Source organism: Oncorhynchus gorbuscha, linkage group LG03, assembly GCF_021184085.1.
Source record: "Oncorhynchus gorbuscha isolate QuinsamMale2020 ecotype Even-year linkage group LG03, OgorEven_v1.0, whole genome shotgun sequence".
Taxonomy (NCBI): domain Eukaryota; kingdom Metazoa; phylum Chordata; class Actinopteri; order Salmoniformes; family Salmonidae; genus Oncorhynchus; species Oncorhynchus gorbuscha.
In genome coordinates this window covers 30,865,308-30,887,419 of record NC_060175.1, presented here as the reverse complement: position 1 = coordinate 30,887,419, position 22,112 = coordinate 30,865,308, and the positions used below count along the sequence as shown (strand labels likewise).

The 22,112-nt window shown below is 42.6% G+C and overlaps 1 protein-coding gene across 50 annotated transcripts in view; it reads right to left on the bottom strand.

Moving 5' to 3' along the window:
* Positions 1 to 5,669, bottom strand: part of LOC124031211 (gastrula zinc finger protein XlCGF58.1-like) — a 39,951-nt gene extending 34,282 nt beyond the window's left edge. For 47 of the 50 annotated variants that reach the window (XM_046342185.1, XM_046342197.1, XM_046342193.1 and 44 more), the window contains exon 1: positions 5,513 to 5,669. The gene's annotated coding sequence lies outside the window, so the exon portion shown is untranslated. Of the gene's footprint in view, positions 1 to 1,631; positions 1,729 to 5,063; positions 5,361 to 5,512 lie in introns of those variants that run through there. The other 3 variants (XM_046342186.1, XM_046342190.1, XM_046342187.1) reach the window with 3 other exon arrangements.
* Between the last annotated feature and the right edge of the window lie 16,443 nt (positions 5,670 to 22,112).

The window sequence follows — 22,112 nt, the reverse complement described above, 5'->3', positions numbered from 1 at the left end:
GGCACATAATGCACTTTTACTTTCTTCTCCAACACTTTTGTTTTTGCATTATTTAAACCAAATTGAACATGTTTCATTATTTGTTTGAGGCTAAATTGATTTCTATTGATGTATTATATTTATATTTAAGTTAAAATAAGTGTTCATTCAGTATTATTGCAATTGTCATTTTTAAAAATAAATAACTTTTTTTATATTAAAACACTTTTAATTTAATTTTTGGTCCTCCAATAATCGGTATCGGCATTGAAAAATCATAATCGGTCGACCTCTACAATGCAGTTAAGAAAAATAAGTCTTAAGTAAAATGTTTAAAATAAAAGTAACAAATAATTAAAGATCAACGGTAAAATAATAGCGGTAAAATAATAGCGAGGCTATATACAGGATACCAGTAAAGAGGGGGTACCGGTACAGATCAGGACCCTCTCTAAAATGATCTGCTGAAAATGTTGCAACCCCTATTACTAGCCTGTTCAACCTCTCATATCGTCTGAAATTCACAAAGATTGGAAAGCAGCAGTGGTCATCCCCCTCTTCAAAGTAGAGACACTCTAGACCCAAATTGCTACAGACCTATATCTATCCTACCCTGCCTTTCTAAGGTTTTCGAAAGCCAAGTTAACAAACAAATTACGAACCATTTCGAATCCCACCGTACCTTCTCCGCTATGCAATCTGGTTTCAGAGCTGGTCATGGGCACACCTCAGCCACGCTCAAGGTCCTAAACAATATCATAACCGCCATCGATAAGAGACAATACTGTGCAGCTGTATTCAACCTGGCCAAGGCTTTCGACTCTGTCAATCACCACATTCTTATCGGCAGACTCAGCCGCCTTGGTTTCTCAAATGATTGCGTCGCCTAGTTCACTAACTACTTCTCTGATAGAGTTCAGTGTGTCAAATCGGGGGTGCCACAGGGTTAAATTCACGGGCCGCCTCTTTTCTTTGTATACATCAATGATGCTGCTGGTGATTCTCTGATCCACCTCTACACAGACAACACCATTCTGTATACTTCTGGCCCTTCTTTGGACACTGTTAACTAACCTCCAGACGAGCGTCAATGCCATACAACTCTCCTTCCGTAACCTCCAACTGCTCTTAAATGCAAGTCAAACTAAATGCATGCTCTTCAACCGAACGCTGTCCACACCTGTCCGCCCGTCTAGCATCACTACTCTGGCCGGTTCTGACTTAGAATATGTGGACAACTACAAATACCTAGGTGTCTGGTTAGACTGTAAACTCTCCTTCCAGACTTACATTAAGCATCTCCAATCCAAAATTAAATCTAGAATCGGCTTCCTATTTCGCAACAAAGCTTCCTTCACTCATGCTGCCAAACATACCCTCGTAAAACTGACCATCCTACCGATCCTCGACGATGTCATTTACAAAATAGCCTCCAACACTCTACTCAACAAATTGGATGCAGTCTATCACAGTGCCACCTGTTTTGTCACCAAAGCCCCACATTACTACCCACCACTGCAACCTCTACGCACTTGTTGGCTGGCCCTCCTTCATACTCGTCGCCAAACCCACTGGCTCCAGGTCATCTACAAGTATTTGCTAAGTAAAGTCCTGCCTCATCTCAGCTCACTGGTCACCATTGCAGAACTCACCCGTAGCACGCTCTCCAGCAGGTAAATCTCACTAGTCACCTCACTAGTCCTGGCCAGGTCGCAGTTGTAAATGAGAACTTGTTCTCAACTAGCCTACCTGGTTAAATAAAGATGAAATAAACAAAATAAACAGAGTCAATGTGCAGGGCCACCGGTTAGTCGAGGTAATTTGTACATGTAAGTAGAGCTAAAGTGACTATGCATAGATAATAAACAGAGTAGCAGCTGCGTAAAATGAGAAAGGGGGGGGGGGCAATGGCAATACCTTTTTTGCACTATTGGTTAGTAAGTAAGCATTTCACTGTAAGGCTGCACCACCTGTTGTATTTGGCGCATGTGACAAATAAACGTTGATTAAAAAATATATATATTTGACCTTTATTTAACTAGGCAAGTCAGTTAAGAACAAATTCTTATTTTCAATGACGGCCTAGGAACAGTGGGTTAACTGCCTGTTCAGTGGCAGAACGACAGATTTGTAAAGCTCGGGGGGTTTGAACTTGCAACCTTCCGGTTACTAGAGCAACGCTCTAACCACTAGGCTACCCTGATTTGAATGCAAATAGTCTGGGTAGCCATTTGATTATCTGTTCAAAAATCTTATAGCTTGGGGGTAGAAGCAGTGAAGAAGCCTTTTGGACCTAGACTTAGCGCTCCGGTACCGCTTGCCGTTCCATAGCAGAGAGAACAGTCTATGACTTGGGTGGCTGGAATCTGACAATTTTTAGGGCTTTCCTCTGACACCGCCTGGTATAGAGGTCCTGGATGGTAGGAAGCTTGGCCCCGGTGATGTACTGGGCCGTAAAGTGTTGGTCCCATGTTTCATGAGCTGCTACAAATAAAAATCCCAGAAATGTTCTATATGTGCAAAAAGCTTATTTCTCTCAAATTGTGTGCACAAATGTGTTTACATCCCTGTTAGTGAGAATTTCTTCCATTTGCCTAGATAATCCATCCACCTGACAGGTATGGCATATCAATAAGCTAATTAAACAGCATGATCATTACAGAGGTGCACCTTGTGCTGGTAACAATAAAAGGCTACTCTATAATGTGCAGATCTGTCACACAACACCACAGATGTCAAGTTTTAAGGAAGCGTGGAATTGGTGTGCTGACTGCAGGAATGTGCACCAGAGAAGTTGCCAGAGAATGGAATGTTCATTTCTCTACCATCAGCTGCCTCCAGAGAATTTAGCAACCAGACTCACAACCGCAGACCACGTCAGCCCAGGACCTCCACATCCGGCTTCACCTGCGGGATCATCTGAAGGGGGGGGGGGTATTTCTATCTGTAATAAAGCCCTTTTGTGGGTAAAAACTCTTTCTGAGACTGGGCCTTGCTCCCCAGTGGGTGTTACCACATTCCAAGAACCACCCATGGTGGCACCCCTGCCCAGTCATGTGAAAACCATAGATTATAGCCCAATGAATTTGTTTCAATTGACATAATTCCTTATATTAACTGTAACTGAGTAAAAAAAAGTTTCATGTTGCATTTATATTTTAGTTCAGTATATAGGGACACGTAAAAAACATAACGGTATAGCTTAAAATGTCAATTTTATTAGACAACAAAAGTTTGACAACCCTGTTTATAAGCTTTCAAATGATTTCAATCTCAACCGTTTAAGTGATTAAGACATGGGTTTCGTTGTAGGGTGGGACATGCAAAATGAGTTCATGTTAAGGCCAATTGCTGTCAAAAACTAGATTTGTCTACGTTTTAAATAGAAGGGTTGGTTGTTTAGCAACAAAACCAACAGGTGGGGCAAAACAGACAGACTTTTGACAACATGTAAACTATATTTGGTCTACAAATGTTCATTGAAAACCAACACATTTGCAGTGAGCACTCATCTCAAATACATTGTACAGTTGTTGGGTTAGTTAGCGAATTTGTCATATTAGCATAGACATCAGTCAAAACGCCTCAAAGCATGGTACCATTAAGGCCTGAGGGGTGTGGTATATGGCCAATATACCACACCTAAGTGCTGTTCTGAAGCACAACAAGAGTTCCCGGATACAGCCCTTAGCCGTGGTATATTGGCCATATACCACAACACCCCGAGATGCTTTATTGCTATTATAAACTGGTTACCAACGTAATTTGAGCAGTAAAAATAAATTATTTGATATACCACGGCTATCAGCCAATAGTCATTGAGGGCTCGAACCACCTAGTTTATGAATAAACAGTTACTTTTACTGTGCTTAATACACCAGTAAACCGTTTATAATAGCAATAAAGCATCTTGGGGATTTCTGATGTAAGGCCACGCCTGTGTCCAGGCACTCCGCGTTGCATAAGAACAGCCCTTAGCTGTGGTATATTGAATAAGAACAGCCCTTAGCTGTGGTATATTGAATAAGAACAGCCCTTAGCTGTGGTATATTGGCCTTGCAGCATAAATATTCAATGAGCTGAAAGGAGCCACCTACGATTCCCCACAAGGCAGCTTCTTGTCGTTGTTGCTAGCTATCTGACCATCTAAAATCATAACGCACGCCTACCCGGGCACGTCATTGTCGTCACGTTGTCGGCCAACCCGTAGATACATTTCCAAACTATGAGGTTGGAATAATACTGTGAAGATGACAATGCTGCCCTTTAAGTACAAGAGCTGCTTAAAACGATTGCCTGAAATTTCGGTTGGTTGGAGTTTTGGCCTGTTAAAATGAGATCATAGACCAATAAGAGAGTTCCAACCCTCTCTGCCAATAACAGATAGTTTTCTCCTCCCTACTCAGAGCACTCCCAGACAATCCTAGCAAATGTATTACTTTAGAAATTGCTCTTTGCGAAGAAGCTATTTTTATTTTTGGACATTTTAATTGAAAACAATCACAGTAAGGTACTTAATCGTTACCCCAAAAAATATTTGATATTGGCAAAAACGAATGCATTGGATATTTAAGCACCGCCATCTCCTGAACGTTGTCATTCAGGGTCAATAAGTCACTTTCTGACCACTTATATATACACCATGGGCAAATATATATGGAAAGTTTTGTTCAAATCAAAAGGGGTGCAAGTCAGGAAGGGATTTGAATCATATGGAACGACCCCATAGCCACATAATTGAAAACCATTTTACAAATGAAACCAATGGCACCCATAGCCGGCAAGCTAATGATCCAAGAAAAACCTCAAAACAATATTTTCCCAACCATTGCTAACACTACATAAATATTTGTAATTTCGCAGGTGCTCTACTAGAACCACTGCATCAGCAACCTCTTGATACACCAGCAGCTGATTATCATAACAGATTATTACAAATCGTAAAGTTAGCTGGCTATTTTCCCTGGCTGCACTGCAGCTAGATAACGTTAACGGGGCAAGGTTATTGACCAAGTAGTGTGAAAAACATGCTAGTTATATGTCACGGTAGAAATACTACTTGATGTAATATTTAATTGACTGACCCAAAAAATGAAAGTATTTCCTTATAACTCACGGAAACAAAACAGAGCGAATACGAGCTAGCTGTTTCGGGCTAACATAACGGCGTTACCGCTGGCCTCCACGCACATCAAATCGTACAAACTTGAGTTGCCATCTAAAAATCGAAATATGATATCGCTAATCCGGATCCGGATAAATACAGCTAGTGAGATAAAATAACAGTTCGAGGATTGCTATCAAACGACGCACAAGACTGAGCAGTTACAGCAAGATTTCGCGATAAATAGGAATGGTCGATGCGTACTGTAGTTAGCGAACGTTCTCCCCCTCCCCTGTTGTCTACGCTAACTCAAGTCGTGTCACTTATTTTTTGCTTAGAGGCGGAGGCCGAATTTCGCAAATACCGTCTGATGCACGACTAAACATACAAAACATTGGTGATATTCAAACGTTGTTTTTTGTTATTTACCTTTAATTTTACTCGTCTGTCGTGGCTCGTCACCCGAGTTCCAATTTCTTTCAGTTTACAAACACAGGAAACGCCACCGGATGTGCTCCCTGAGGAGAATCCTGCTATGCGATTGGAGAAAATGGGTATACACGTCTGCCATGTTGGTGAATGTGAAAACGTTACTCCATTTTAGTTGATATCAATTAGCTGTCTCAACTACAGATCATTTCAGTTTAGAAGGGGATTATTTTTGCCTCAACATTGCCTGGATTCATGCACGTTGATTTTCTTCCACAAAAACATGATTTTCAGCCTTTGCCCTTTCCAAAAACATCATCAATGCTTAGGTTATGCTAAATCATTGGAGTTCCAATAGGATGTGTGAATCAAAGCATGTAATTTCCAATTTTGTAACCGATAACTACAATAATATATGCCCTTTAGTGGACACTTTTGTCCAAGGTGACTTCAGACATGTGTGCATACATTTACACAGGGGTTGTCCAGGGAATCAAACACACTACCTGTCATTGAAAGCGCCTACCAACTGAGCTACAAAGGATGACAAAAGCTTTGGCTTTAGAATGTTACCATTTTCTTTGACCAATGCATAGCCTAGGGGAGAGTGTGATAAATTTAGCTTTTTTTAACATTCAGCATCACTGAACAGTACTCTAGTATTCTTGCTAACAAAGACATCTATATATGTTTCAGGATGTTGTGTATCCCTAGAAATAATCAGAATTTATGTAAACATAACAGTTTTGAAAACAGCTTATCCAAAAAACACTTCCCTCTTGGCACAACTTACCCCGGTTATGGGCTAAATTGAGTCACAGGACATGGTATATTAAGTCGCATACAAATTTCTGTTATGAATGAAATATTATATTTCATTTGCACACACTGTATATAGACCTTTTCTATTGTATTATTGACTGTATGTTTGTTTATTCCATGTGTAACTCTTTGTTGTTGTTTGTGTCGCACTGCTTTGCTTTATCTTGGCCAGGTCGCAGTTGTAAATGAGAACTTGTTCTCATCTAGCCTACCCGGTTAAATAAAGGTGAAATAAAAAATAATAAAAAATTACCACTACCTTTTTAAAACCATGTCTATCTTTATTTCCCCAACACAGTTCACTTACCCTTACCTTATTCCCATTGGTTCAATTTACTTACCAGTGTTTTTTTTACCTAACTTGCTTATCACTTTCCATGTGGTTTCTTCCTTCACAGACTCCATGAAATTATTACCTCTTCCTAAATATTTGGTCAAATGATACCTTTTGTGTAGGCTATGATTTCCTATAAAAAAGGGTGGCTTTCCCCACTCCTCCCAACTCCAGTTTGTAGGTGCACTGTGTAAGAGTGAGCTACAAGTTGGCAGCCCACAGAGCTAAAGCCTACGCATCAGATCGTGGAGCTAATGTAAGTTTTCAGGTCTCAGGCAATGTTATTCATCATACAGTATATACAGTGCCTTGCGAAAGTATTCGGCCCCCTTGAACTTTGCGACCTTTTGCCACATTTCAGGCTTCAAACATAAAGATATAAAACTGTATTTTTTTGTGAAGAATCAACAACAAGTGGGACACAATCATGAAGTGGAACGACATTTATTGGATATTTCAAACTTTTTTAACATTTCAAAAACTGAAAAATTGGACGTGCAAAATTATTCAGCCCCCTTAAGTTAATACTTTGTAGCGCCACCTTTTGCTGCGATTACAGCTGTAAGTCGCTTGGGGTATGTCTCTATCAGTTTTGCACATCGAGAGACTGAAACTTTTTCCCATTCCTCCTTGCAAAACAGCTCGAGCTCAGTGAGGTTGGATGGAGAGCATTTGTGAACAGCAGTTTTCAGTTCTTTCCACAGATTCTCGATTGGATTCAGGTCTGGACTTTGACTTGGCTATTCTAACACCTGGATATGTTTATTTTTGAACCATTCCATTGTAGATTTAGCTTTATGTTTTGGATCATTGTCTTGTTGGAAGACAAATCTCCGTCCCAGTCTCAGGTCTTTTGCAGACTCCATCAGGTTCTTCCAGAATGGTCCTGTATTTGGCTCCATCCATCTTCCCATCAATTTTAACCATCTTCCCTGTCCCTGCTGAAGAAAAGCAGGCCCAAACCATGATGCTGCCACCACCATGTTTGACAGCGGGGATGGTGTGTTCAGGGTGATGCGCTGTGTTGCTTTTACGCCAAACATAACGTTTTGCATTGTTGCCAAAAGTTCAATTTTGGTTTCATCTGACCAGAGCACCTTCTTCCACATGTTTGGTGTGTCTCCCAGGTGGCTTGTGGCAAACTTTAAACGACACTTTTTATGGATATCTTTAAGAAATGGCTTTCTTCTTGCCACTCTTCCATAAAGGCCAGATTTGTGCAATATATGACTGATTGTTGTCCTATGGACAGAGTCTCCCACCTCAGCTGTAGATCTCTGCAGTTCATCCAGAGTGATCATGGGCCTCTTGGCTGCATCTCTGATCAGTCTTCTCCTTGTATGAGCTGAAAGTTTAGAGGGACAGCCAGGTCTTGGTAGATTTGCAGTGGTCTGATACACCTTCCATTTCAATATTATCGCTTGCACAGTGCTCCCTGGGATGTTTAAAGCTTGGGAAAATTTTTGTATCCAAATCCGGCTTTAAACTTCTTCACAACAGTATCTCGGACCTGCCTGGTGTGTTCCTTGTTCTTCATGATGCTCTCTGCGCTTTTAACGGACCTCTGAGACTATCACAGTGCAGGTGCATTTATACGGAGACTTGATTACACACAGGTGGATTGTATTTATCATCATTAGTTATTTAGGTCAACATTGGATCATTTAGAGATCCTCACTGAACTTCTGGAGTGTAACGGCGTTCGTCTGTTGTAAGAAGAGAGTCGGACCGAAATGCAGCGTGTTGGTTACTCATGACTTTAATGAAGGAAGACGCGGTACATGAAAATAACTGAATACTAAATACAAAACAACAGAACTGAACGTGAAACTAATTACAGCCTATCTGGTGACAATAACACAGAGACAGGAACAAACACCCACGAATTACAAAGTGAACTCAGGCTACCTAAATACGGTTCCCAATCCGAGACAACGAGAATCACCTGACTCCAATTGAGAACTGCCTCAGGCAGCCAAGCCTAACTAGACACACCCCTAATCATACACAATCCCAATGCTAATAAAACCCCAATACGAACCCAACACATAAACCCATGTCACACCCTGGCCTGACCAAAATATATAACGAGAAACACAAAATACAATGACCAAGGTGTGACAGAACCCCCGCCCTAGGTGCGGACTCCCGGACGCACCTCAAGAGCATAGGGAGGGTCCGGGTGGGCGTCTGTCCATGGTGGCGGTTCTGGCTCGGGACGTGGACCCCACTCCATAAATTGTCCTATTTACTCCCCTTCGCGTCCTGGGATAATCCACCTTCTCCGCCGACCATGGCCTAATAGTCCTCACCCAGATCCCCACATAACTGAGGAGCAGCTCGTGACAGAGGGGCAGCTCGTGACAGAGGGGCAGCTCGGGACAGAGGGTCAGCCCGGGACTGAGGGGCAGCCCAGGACAGATGGGCAGCTCGGGACAGAGGGGCAGCTCGGGACAGAAACAGCCCGGGACTGAGGGGAAGCCCGGTACTGAGGGGAAGCCCGGTACTGAGGGGAAGCCCAGTATTGAGAGGAAGCCCAGTACTGAGAGGAAGCCCAGTACTGAGAGGAAGCACAGTACTGAGAGGAAGCCCAGTACTGAGAGGAAGCTCAGGCAGGTAGTAGGCTCCGGTAAATCCTGGCTGGCTGGCGGAACTGGAAGATTCAGGTTGTCTGGCCGACCTAGAAGATCATGGCTGACTGGCACTTCTGGCGGATCTTGGCAGACTGGCACTTCTGGCGGATCTTGGCAGACTGGCACTTCTGGCGGATCTTGGCAGACTGGCACTTCTGGCGGATCCTGTCAGACTGGCGACGCTGGGCAGACTGGCGGCGCTGGGCAGACTGGCGGCGCTGGGCAGGCTGGCGGCGCTGGGCAGACTGGCGGCGCTGGGCAGACTGGCGGCGCTAGGCAGACTGGGAGCACTGGGCAGACTGGGAGCACTGGCGGCGCTGGGCTGACTGGCGGCACTAGCGGCGCTGGGCAGACTGGGAGCACTGGCGACGCTGGGCAGACTGGGAGCACTGGCGGCGCTGGGCAGACGGGAGACTCCGGCAGCGCAGGAGAGGAGAAAGGCTCTGGCTGCGCTAAACAGGCGGGAGACTCCGACAGCGCAGGAGAGGAGAAAAGCGCTGGCTGCGCTGAACAGGCGAGGCGCACTGGAGGCCTGGTGCGTGGTGCTGGAACTGGTGGTACTGGATCGAGGACACACACACAGGAAGCCTGGTGCGGGGAGCTGCTACCGGAGGACTGGTGTGTAGAGGTGGCTCTGGATAGACCGGACCGTGCAGGCGTACTGGAGCTCTTGAGCACCGAGCCTGCCCAAGCTTACCTGGCTCGATGCCCACTCTAGCCCGGCCAATAGGAAGGGCTGGTATGTGCCGCACCTGGCTCTGCACCCGCACTGGAAACACCGTGCGCTCCATAGCATAACACGGTGCCTGCCCGGTCTCTCTAGCCCAACGGTGAGCACAGGGAGTTTGCGCAGGTCTCCTACCTGGCATAACTATTCTCCCTTCTAGCCCCCCCCAATAATTTTTTTGGGCTGCTTTTCCGGCTTCCAACCGCGTCGCCGTGCTGCCTCCTCATACCAGTGCCTCTCCGCTTTATCCGAATCTATATCTTCCTTGGGACGGCGATATTCTCCCGGCTGCGCCCAGGGTCCTTTTCCGTCTAATATCATCTCCCAAGACCAGAAGTCCTTATATTGCTGCTCCTCAAAATTAACAGGGAGAGTAGGCTCAGATCTGACTCCTGACTCAGCCACTCTCTCTCTGCGCTCTCCCCCTTACTTTCGGTTTTCGCTCTGCGTCGCCGTGTTTTCCTTTTCGACTCCATTCGTCTATAGCCCTCTTCGCATTGCTGCAGGGAATCCCAGGCGGGCTCCTGCACTCGCTCTGGGTCGGCCGCCCACCTGTCGATTTCTTCCCACGTCGTATACTCCATGCCTCTACCGTCCATAACGTCCTCCTTTAGATCCTGCCAGTTTACACACTGCTCGGTCTGTGAGCTGTGGGTGTTTCTGTAACAGCATTCGTCTGTTGTAAGAAGAGAGTCGGACCGAAATGCAGCGTGTTGGTTACTCATGACATTAATGAAGGAAGACGCGGTACATGAAAATAACTGAATACTAAATACAAAACAACAGAACGGAACGTGAAACTAATTACAGCCTATCTGGTGACAATAACACAGAGACAGGAACAAACACCCACGAATTACAAAGTGAACTCAGGCTACCTAAATACGGTTCCCAATCCGAGACAACGAGAATCACCTGACTTCAATTGAGAACTGCCTCAGGCAGCCAAGCCTAACTAGACACACCCCTAATCATACACAATCCCAATGCTAATAAAACCCCAATACGAACCCAACACATAAACCCATGTCACACCCTGGCCTGACCAAAATATATAACGAGAAACACAAAATACAATGACCAAGGCGTGACATGGAGAGAGTTTGCTGCACTGAAAGTAAAGGGGCTGAGTAATTTTGCACGCCCAATTTTTCAGTTTTTGATTTGTTAAAAAAGTTTGAAATATCCAATAAATGTCTTTCCACTTCATGATTGTGTCCCACTTGTTGTTGATTCTTCACAAAAAAATACAGTTTTATATCTTTATGTTTGAAGCCTGAAATGTGGCAAAAGGTCGCAAAGTTCAAGGGGGCAGAATACTTTCGCAAGGCACTGTAATTCACCAAACTAACTCCTCCAGGTCTAGTTATTTAGAAAAACATTAGACAACTTCAATCTCCAATAAGTCTGTGTAAGCCTGTGTAGGCCTAACCCTATTTGTCAGTAGCTAGGTTTCATCCATTTGGCGATGGACATCATGTGAATATTCTTGAATCCACATTAAATAAAATAGTCACATTTTCCCACCAGTGGTAGGCCTATGTTTCCATCAAATGGACTTATTGCAGATAAAAATCAGTGCATGATACGCACTGTCAAACAGAAGCGAAGCATCGATCATCAGAATAAGACCCTCAATATTTATTGCAAAGCAGCATTAAGCTCATCACCGTGCACTTTCACCACCCTGTGAAGTTCATCATAACTTATTCAATCTGTATCTTAATAACTGCATAGTTTCCCGAGTCATAGTGGGAGGACCACACACCATCTCATCGCATGACTCCAAATTTACTTCGATATGGTTTTTATATCAATATTTGAGCATAAAGGCATTTCCAACGCCATTTCCCAGATAATTAATTATACCTACACAAAATTATCCCACCATGTTGAAGTTGAACAAACAAATTAGGGTCATATGGGGTGAGATGCCCCCCCACCCCCACCCACAAGATGGTGTCATAATTATATAATCCAATGAAGTTACATCCATTATTTTATTTTTAATATACATGCAGGGAAGCCTTAAGACAAATCATCCACTTGTCTAGGGAGAAACATTTTGATTGTTTTTGGGTAAAGTAGTAATATGTTAGGTTAGTATGTTGGGGCAAGATTTTCACGGGGGCATCTCACTCCTTTATGGTTGATCATTTGTTTCTATCTGTAATTCAGGTACTGGCTAGCCCAGTTAGCGAACTATCAACCTCACTAGCAGAAAGTCTGAGGTGAAATAAATGTTAGTTAGCATAAGCTAATGTCTGCTAGCATAGCTAGCTAACCCCCAGTTAGTAGGGTTAGAATTAGCGTTAGGGGTCAGAGTTAAAATAGGGGCTAGGGTTAGGATTAGAATAAAATTTCGGGTCAGAATAGGGGTTAGGATTAGAATATGAGTTAGGTTAGGGTCGGAATATGAGTTATGGTTAGATTAGGGGGCAGTTCTCCACTGTTCCTAAGACATTTTCTTTAATTTTCAGATGAGAGTCCTATGGTGAGGAGGGGATTTTTGTATTATGCTAATTCAATTTCCATGTGGTGCAGACACCAACCTTAATTGAGTTGTCTACTTCCTCTCATTTGGCTGAACTAATGCCTTTGAGCGTAGACATAAAATCTATCACGTAACCAGAATCAGATAGCTGTGTGCATTTCCATAGGGGTGTATCACAGGTGAGCGTGCTCTTTGCCACTTGTCTTCCACATAGATAGGATCCAGTGGGCAGGGTTGACTGAACAGTAATGCAAATACACACAGTCATACAGCTAGCTGTACATCTGTATTTAAACTTTGCTGCTGATGGGAGCATTGTTGCAAACTACCTAGTTCTTACACTGCAACATATTGTGTCTGCAAACATAATTCAGGAATCTATGAGGTGTCTCCACATCTGCACAGAATATCAAACTTCATTAGAGCCGTATAAATTAAAGAAGCATTGGGTTTTTGAAACGTTTACATGTATTTTACGATTTTGTCTGAATCATCTCTTCTGATAACTAGGTGCTCTTATCCCAAACTGTTGGTCATTGAGAAAGTTACAGATGCAAAAATATAATTCCCCCCAAAAACACAATACATTATTTACCATTCATTTCTGTTGGGCACAAAATAAAACAGAACCTAAACAAACAGCAAATGCATCCAACCAGTTGGTAGAGTCACAAGCTTGATGTAATCATTGCATGCAAGGAATATGGGACCAAATACTAAACTTTTGACTACTTTAATACACATATAAGTGAATTTGTTCCAATACTTTTGGTCTCCTAAAATTTGGGGACTATGTACAAACAGTGGTGTAATTTCTAAACGGTTCACCCAATATGGATGAAAATACCCTGAAATTGAAGGTGACAGACTGCACTTTCACCTCATAGTCATTGTATCATGCTGGAGTACAGAGCCAAAACAACAAATGTGTCACTGTTCCAATATTTTTGGGGCTTACTTTTTATGGGCATTGTCAAAACATTGATCTCAGGTTGTCCATCTTTTAGTGCATTTATTCTAACTGAAATTCAAAAGGCTAATTTAAGTATCAAACCCAAGGGTTGTTCTTTAAAATCCAAGAAATTATAATGTAGTAATTATATGTACTATTCTATTCTACACTGAATAAAAATATAAACACAACATGCAACAATTTCTAAGATTTTACTAAGTTACATTTCATATAAGGAAATCAGTCAATTTAAATAAATTCATTAGGCCCTAATTTACGCATTTCACATGACTGGGAATACAAATATACATCTGTTGGTCACAGATACCTTAATAAAAAGGTAGGGATGTGGATCAGAATACCAGTCTGTATCTGGTGTGACCACCATTTGCATCACAACACATCTCTTTTGCATAGAGTTGATCAGGCTGTTGACTGAGGCCTGTGGAATGTTGTCACGCTCTCCTTCAATGGCTATGCAAAGTTGCTGGATATTGGCGGGAACTGGAACACGCTGTCGTACATGTCGACCCAGATCATCCCAAATATGCTCAATGGGTGACATGTTTATTTTTTTATTTTTTATTTTACTAGGCAAGTCAGTTAAGAACAAATTCTTATTTTCAATGACGGCCTAGGAACAGTGGGTTAACTGCCTGTTCAGGGGCAGAACGACAGATTTGTACCTTGTCAGCTCGGGATTTGAACTTGCAACCTTCCGGTTACTAGTCCAACGCTCTAACCACTAGGCTACTCACATGTCTGGTGAGTATGCAGGCCATGGAAGAAATGGGACATTTTCAGCTTCCAGGAAATGTTCACAGATCCTTGCGACATGGGGCTGTGTATTATCATGCTGAAACATGAGGTGATGGTGGCGGATGAAAGGCAATGGGCCTGAAGATCTCGTCACGGTGTCGCTGTGCATTAAAATTGCCATCGATAAAATGCAATTGTCTTCACTGTCCGCAGCTTATGTCTGCCCATCCAATCATAACCCCACCGCCACCATGGGGCACTCTGTTCACAACATTGACATCGGCAAACCGCTCGCCCACATGACGCCATAAAGGCTGTCTGCCTTCTGCCCGGTACAGTTGAAACCGGGATTCATCCGTGAAAAGCACACTTCTGCAGCATGCCAGTGGCCATTGAAGAAGAGCATTTGCCCACTGAAGTCGGTTACTACGCCGAACTGCAGTCAGATCAAGACCCTGGTGAGGACAACGAGCACACAGATGATTTTCCCTGGTTGGTTCCTGACAGTTTGTGCATCTGCTGTCCGGGTGGCTGGTCTCAGACGATCCCGCAGGTGAAGAAGCCAGATGTGGAGGTCCTGGATTGGCGTGGTTACAAGTGGTCTGCGGTTGTGAGGCCGGTTGGACGTACTGCAAAATTCTCTAAAACGACATTGGTAGAGAAATTAGCATTAAAGTATCTGGCAACAGCTCTGGTGGGCATTCCTGCAGTCAGCATGCCAATTGCACACTTCCTCAAAACTTGAAACATCAGTGGCATTGTGTTGTGATAAAACTGCACATTTTAGTGGCCTGTTCAAAATTTCCAAATTACATCAGTTTGACGGGTTGAAAGAAAATCGAAAGCTATGAAAACAACCCAACATGTATCTTGTCATGTATTGTATTGTCATGTCTTGTCCCTGTGCTTTCTCTTCTCTTCGTTTCCCCCTGCTGGTCTTATTAGGTTTCTTTCTCTCTCTCTATTCCTCTCTCTCTCTATCGTTCCGTTCCTGCTCCCAGCTGTTCCTCATTCTCCTAACGACCTCGTTTACTCTTTCACACCTGTCCCCTATTTTGCCCTCTGATTAAGTCTCTATTTCTCTCTCTGTTTCTGCTTCTGTCCTTGTCGGATTCTTGTTTGCTGTTTGCTTTGCTTTTGTTCCGTCCAGTTGTATTCTGCCTCGTCATCAGATACTACGTGTGAGCAGGTGTCTCTATCCTCTACGGCCCGCGCCTACCCGAAGGGACCTGCAGTTTGTTGCCGCTAGCCCTGCAACTCTCCTCAACAACTAGAAGGGGGACTCTCCTGTTAAACTAGAGGATTTGTGTTTTCCCTGTTTGGACTTCCCCTGTAATGATTGAGGATTTATGTTTTCCCTGTTTGGACATTAAAAGACTCTGTTTCCGTTATATCGCTTTTGGGTCCTCACTCACCTGCATAACATATCTGATAAGATTTCAGTTCGGCTTGGACGCGTAGCCTATTTTATGTGGTTGTGGTTCTATCTAACTCTGCATTCGCATTCTCTCAAGATGCTGAAATAAATAAATCACATAGGTCTATTTGAAGTCCCCAAATATAGTCCCCATAGCGGCTCACAATCATCACTTCAGTGGCGACCCATCATTCAGGGCAGATGGGGCAGAGCCCCACCTGCTTTGAACCCCACATTTATAGCAAAAAATCTATATATTTTTGGGGGGGGCTTGCCTGTTTTGTATGTTATTTTGGCATTAATACGCGTTAATAAATATAAATATAATTGAGTTAATAAAGGTGCATACAAACATGGTCTCTTTTTTGTTTCTTGAGTAAGGCAGCTCCAAAATGTAGGTGTTTCAGCCGAGCTCAGTGCTTTCTGTGGTGGCGGCGCAAGCCAGCAGAAAATGTTGTGCTGCTACCATGTTGTGCTGATACTATGTTGTTGTGTTGCTACCATGCTGTGTTGTCATGTGTTGCTGCCATGCTATGTTGTAGTCTAAGGTCTCTCTTCTCTTCATGTGGTGTTGGGTTGTCTCTCTTGTTGTGATGTGTGTTTTGTACTATATTTTTATTTAATGTGTTTTATTTTAATCCCAGCCCCCGCCCCCACAGGGGGCCTTTTGCCTTTTGGCAGGCCGTCATTGTAAATAAGAATGTGTTCTTAACTGACTTGCCTAGTTAAATACAGGTTAAGTGTTCTGTCACTCATGGGGCTGCCATAGAGTTACATTAGAAGTGTCACAGAAATATGGATACTGATATGTATAAGTGCATGTTGTGTAGTAAGCTGTTAGTAGCCCATGTGCCTCATGCTAATAATTTGGTCCCTTTTCCCATCTTAATTTTGCCTACTGTCCTGACTTGGTGGTGCACATATAGCCTGTTTCAGAGAAATGTAATCATCAAATATTGTAAGAGCTTTCATTGTCTGCTTATATGCCCCCATTATTTATCCTACGGTTCTGACTTGGTGTACAGAGAATACTGTAAGAACGGCCCATGTTCTGAATTCTGTCGCTGTACATTTCAAAAGGGCTGAACAAATAGTTATATTGACAACGTCCGTCCTAGCACGCTCATTAATATTTTAATCGAAATTACGGATTGCCTCTTTTCCGCTCATCGTTCCCTTATGCCATAGTTTGTACATCTTAATTGTCAGTAGAAACCACATTTGTTTAAACAGTCCTGGTCCTGGGGACTCAAATGTGTGAACATTTTGTTTTTGCCTTAACACTAGACAGCTGATTCATTGATCAACTCATCATCAAGCTTCAAGTGGTATTATGTATTCATTTGTGATGCTATCCTTGATATGATCCTGCTGTTGTCACATACTACTCATGCACATGTGTGGACATGTATCCATCTATCCAATGTTATCATGATTTGTTTTAAGAGATATTATACTTTAGTAGTCAACAATGACCTGGTGATGTAAAGTCTAATAATTACATTATCGTCCATATTCCTACAGATACCTTGCAACTGGAGATTCCTTCAAAACAATTGTCTACAGTTACTGTGTAGTGCACTGCACGGTCGGGTGACCAGGGCCATCTGGGACTGCCTCATGGGGGAATTCAGGCGTGTGTGAAGGCTAACTTTGTCCTGCATAACTTCATGAGGATGGACATGAGGACCAGGAGGGGATTGGCATCTTGCCATCGTGTGCCACAGGAGAGGTCTGCTGCTCTGCAGGATGTTGCCAGGATGGGGGCCAACAATGCAGCACTGGAGGAAATCTGTGTGCGGGAGATCTTCACCTCCTTCTTCTTCGAAGAGGGTGCTGTTCCCTTGCAACACTATAGACTACACTATGCAAAACCAGAGGCTCATTTAAGAGCCATCCACATTGCAGTAATAGTATTCTTCCATTTACTTAGCTATGTCAACTGCAGCTATTCAATTCCCAGTTTCTCTCCCTTTGATTTCTACTTCTATTTCTGTACAGCATGATCAGAGGTGAGAGGTCACTTGGTCGTGTCAACAGGAAGTATTATTAAAGAGATGCTTTACATTGAAATACAGATACAGATGTAGTTGTCCCAGAGTTACTTATCCAAGGTCAGTTTTGCATTTCACCTCCTGATGATTGAGGACTGAGAGTGTTATAAAACAAACACAAGCATGTTATCTCTCTCTCCATCTGTCTCTTGTCTGCAGGTATGTATTTATGTATTCACCGAAATCAACTGTAAATTTCGGTGTTCCCCAAGGTTCCGTTTTAGGACCACTATTGTTTTTACTATATATATTACCTCTTGGGGATGTCAATCGAAAACATAATGTTAACTTTCACTGCTATGCAGATGACACACAGCTGTACATTTCAATGAAACATGGTGAAGCCCCAAAATTGCCCTCGCTAGAAGCCTGTGTTTCAGACATAAGGATGGCTGCAAACTTTCTACTTTTAAACTCGGACAAAACAGAGATGCTTGTTCTAGGTCCCAAGAAACAAAGATATCTTCTGTTGAATCTGACAATTAATATTAATGATTGTACAGTCGTCTCAAATAAAACTGTGAAGGACCTCGGCGTTACTTTGGACCCTGATTTCTCTTTTGACGAACATATCAAGACTGTTTCAAGGACAGCTTTTTTCCATCTATGTAACATTGCAAAAATCTGAAACTTTCTGTCCAAAAATGTAACTTCTAGATTAGACTACTGCAATGCTCTACTTTCTACTACCCGGCTACCTGGATAAAGCACTAAATACACTTCAGTTAGTGCTAAATATGGCTACTAGAATCCTGACTAGAACCAATTTTTTAAAAAATATATTACTCCAGTGCTAGCCTCCTTACACTGGTTTCCTGTCAAGGCAAGGGCTGATTTCAAGGTTTTACTGCTAACCTACAAAGCATTACATGGGCTTGCTCCTACCTATCTCTCTGATTTGATCCTGCCGTACATACCTACACGTACACTACGGTCACAAGATGCAGGCCTCCTAATTGTCCCTAGAATTTCTAAGCAAACAGCTGGAGGCAGGGCTTTTTCCTATAGAGCTCCATTTTTATACAAATAACACTACAAATAACACGAGGTGTTTTTGAATATGGGATGTTATTTATATGTATAGCAAGATACATACGGTCTTTAGCAAGTAACGACAAGATAATCGTTGAAAATGCACATGGTGTAATGAGGAAGGGGGGTGGTGAACCGTGCCCGAAATTGATTTAGGCTTATCCAAAAATTGTTTTTTTGAGGTATAGCTTGATTGTGGAGGTCTGCACACTGTAAAATGTATAGTAATTTAGACTAAGAATGTATTGAGACACCAGTCTGTCATTACTACAAGTGATGAGAATAGTTGAGAATAATGCTAGAAATATAAGAAGAATATACTGTATGTCAATGTAAATGTACATTCTGCAAGTATCGGTGTGTGCTAAATTGAGGGTTTTAAATTAAAGTGATAGAACCAACATGAAGCACTAAGGACTGTCATTAAAATGTGGGTTGGATAATTTATCATCAATAGTTCTAATAAAAGATTTGGGAAGGCAAGGCTTCTAGAGACAGAGCTATGCCCCTACATTTTGAGGAGAGCCACTAGATTGTAGCTTGGGCTAACATTGCCACAATCTCATTCTTATCAAGGTTGGTGTGAAACTGTTATAACACCTGTTCTCTCTCTCTTCCCTGTGAAAGTCAATATGCATGTGCCATAGACCAAATTCGGGAGATCTCTAGAGACATAGAGAAAATTGGCAATGCTAAAAGAATTGTGTAAATTGGCTCTGCAAAACAGAGGGGCTCTTGACGATCTTTTGGCAGGTCAAGGGGACACTTGTGCAATCATTGGTGATGAGTGTTGTACTTTTGTCCCATGACTGATCTCACCTAATACATTGCCACTGTTGCTAAGAATAATTCCCCGCAACCAGAGTGGACGCCTGGGCTAAAGATCATCAAGGACATCAACCACCCGAACCACTGCCTGTTCACCCCGCTATCATCCAGAAGGCGAGGTCAGTACAGGTGCATCAAAGCTGGGACCGAGAGACTGAAAAACAGCTTCTATCTCAAGGCCATCAGACTGTTAAACAGCCACCACTAACATTGAGTGGCTGCTGCCAACACACTGTCATTGACACTGACCCAACTCCAGCCACTTTAATAATGGGATTTGATGGGAAATGATGTAAATATATCACTAGCCACTTTAAACAATGCTACCTTATATAATGTTACTTACCCTACATTATTCATCTCATATGCATACGTATATACTGTACTCTATATCATCGACTGCATCCGTATGTAATACATGTATCACTAGCCACTTTAACTATGCCACTTTGTTTACTTTGTCTACATACTCATCTCATATGTATATACTGTACTCGATACCATCTACTGTATGCTGCTCTGTACCATTACTCATTCATATATCCTTATGTACATATTCTTTATCCCCTTACACTGTGTATAAGACAGTAGTTTTGGAATTGTTAGTTAAATTACTTGTTGGTTATCACTGCATTGTCGGAACTAGAAGCACAAGCATTTCGCTACACTCGCATTAACATCTGCTAACCATGTGTATGTGACAAATAAAATTTGATTTGATTTGATTTGCAGCGTGTGTTTTTTCTTATTAGTTTGTCTAAATTGTGTTATTTAATATGATGTGTATGTGTGTGTATTTTGTATAAATTCTTTGGGAAATCTATAATCTTTAGTTCTCAAAAAATAGATTTGTCCCTGGACGTAGGACCTCCCACCCGCGAATAGTATGGTAATTTAGAACTATACTAAACTAGCTGTTGTTTACAAACGCACCTGAAGTTATTTGGGGTTCCAGAGTTCACGCTCCTCTTCAAAATGCCATTAAAAAGGTATTTATAAACTATGTGGTTCCAGCCCTGAATGCTGATTGGCTGACAGCCGTGGTATACAAGACCGTATACCATGGGTATGACAAAACATTGCTCTAATTACTTTGGTAACCAGTTTATAATAGCAATAAGGCACCTCAGGGTTTGTGGTGTATGGCCAATATACCATGGCTAATGGCTGTATCCATGGAGATCCGTCGTGTCTAAGAACAGCCCTTAGCCATATACCACACCCCCTCGTGGCTTATTGTTTAAATAAGCATAGTGCAGAGGAGACTGGTGGGAGGAGCTATAGGAGGACATGCTCATTGTAATGGCTGGAATGGAATCAATGGAATGGTACCAAACACATCAAACACATGGAAACAACATGTTTGACTCCATTCTATTAACTTGATTCCAGCCATTACAATGAGTATGTCTGCCTGTAGCTCCTCCATCCAGCCTACTCTGGCACAATTATAATTATATGCACATGTCCATGATCAAAACCATTCCGTTTTTTCTCCCTCAAGTTGGCTTCTGAGGGAAAACTCTGGGGTTGGGTAGACCTACAGTACAGTCGTGGCCAAAAGTTTTGAGAATGACACAAATATTAATTTACACAAAGTTTGCTGCTTCAGTGTCTTTAGATATTTTGTCAGATGTTACTATGGAATACCGAAGTATAATTACAAGCATTTCATAAGTGTCAAAGGCTTTTATTGACAATGACATGAAGTTGATGCAAAGAGTCAATATTTGCAGTCTTGACCCTTCTTTTTTTTAAGACCTCTGCAATCCACCCTGGCATGCTGTCAATTAACCTCTGGACCACATCCTGACTGATGGCAGCCCATTCTTGCATAATCAATGCTTGGAGTTTGTCAGAATATGTAGGTTTTGTTTGTCCACCCGCCTCTTGAGGAATGACCACAAGTTCTCAATGGGATTAAGGTCTGGGGAGTTTCCTGGCTATGGACCCAATATATTGATGTTTTGTACACCGTGCCACTTAGTTATCACTTTTGCCTTATGGCAAGGTGCTCCTTCATGCTGAAAAAGGCATTGTTTGTCACCAAACTGTTCCTGGATGGTTGGGAGAAGTTTCTCTCTGAGGATGTGTTGGTACTATTCTTTATTCATGGCTGTGTTCTTAGGCAAAATTGTGAGTGAGCCCACTCCCTTGGCTGAGAAGCAACCCCACACATAAATGGTCTCAGGATGCTTTACTGTTGGCATGACACAGGACTGATGGTTCGCTCACCTTGTCTTCTCCGGACAAGCTTTTTTTCTGGATGCCTCAAACAATCGGAAAGGGGATTCATCAGAGAAAATGACATTACACCAGTCCTCAGCAGTCCAATACCTGTACCTTTTGCAGAATATCACTTCTGTCCCTGATGTTTTTCCTGGAGATAAGTGGCTTCTTTGCTGCCCTTCTTGACACCAGGCCACTCTCCAAAAGTCTTCGCCTCACTGTGCGTGCAGATGCACTCACACCTGCCTGCTGCCAATCCTGAGCAAGCTCTGTACTGGTGGTGCCCCGATCCCGCAACTGAATCAACTTTAGGCGCCCT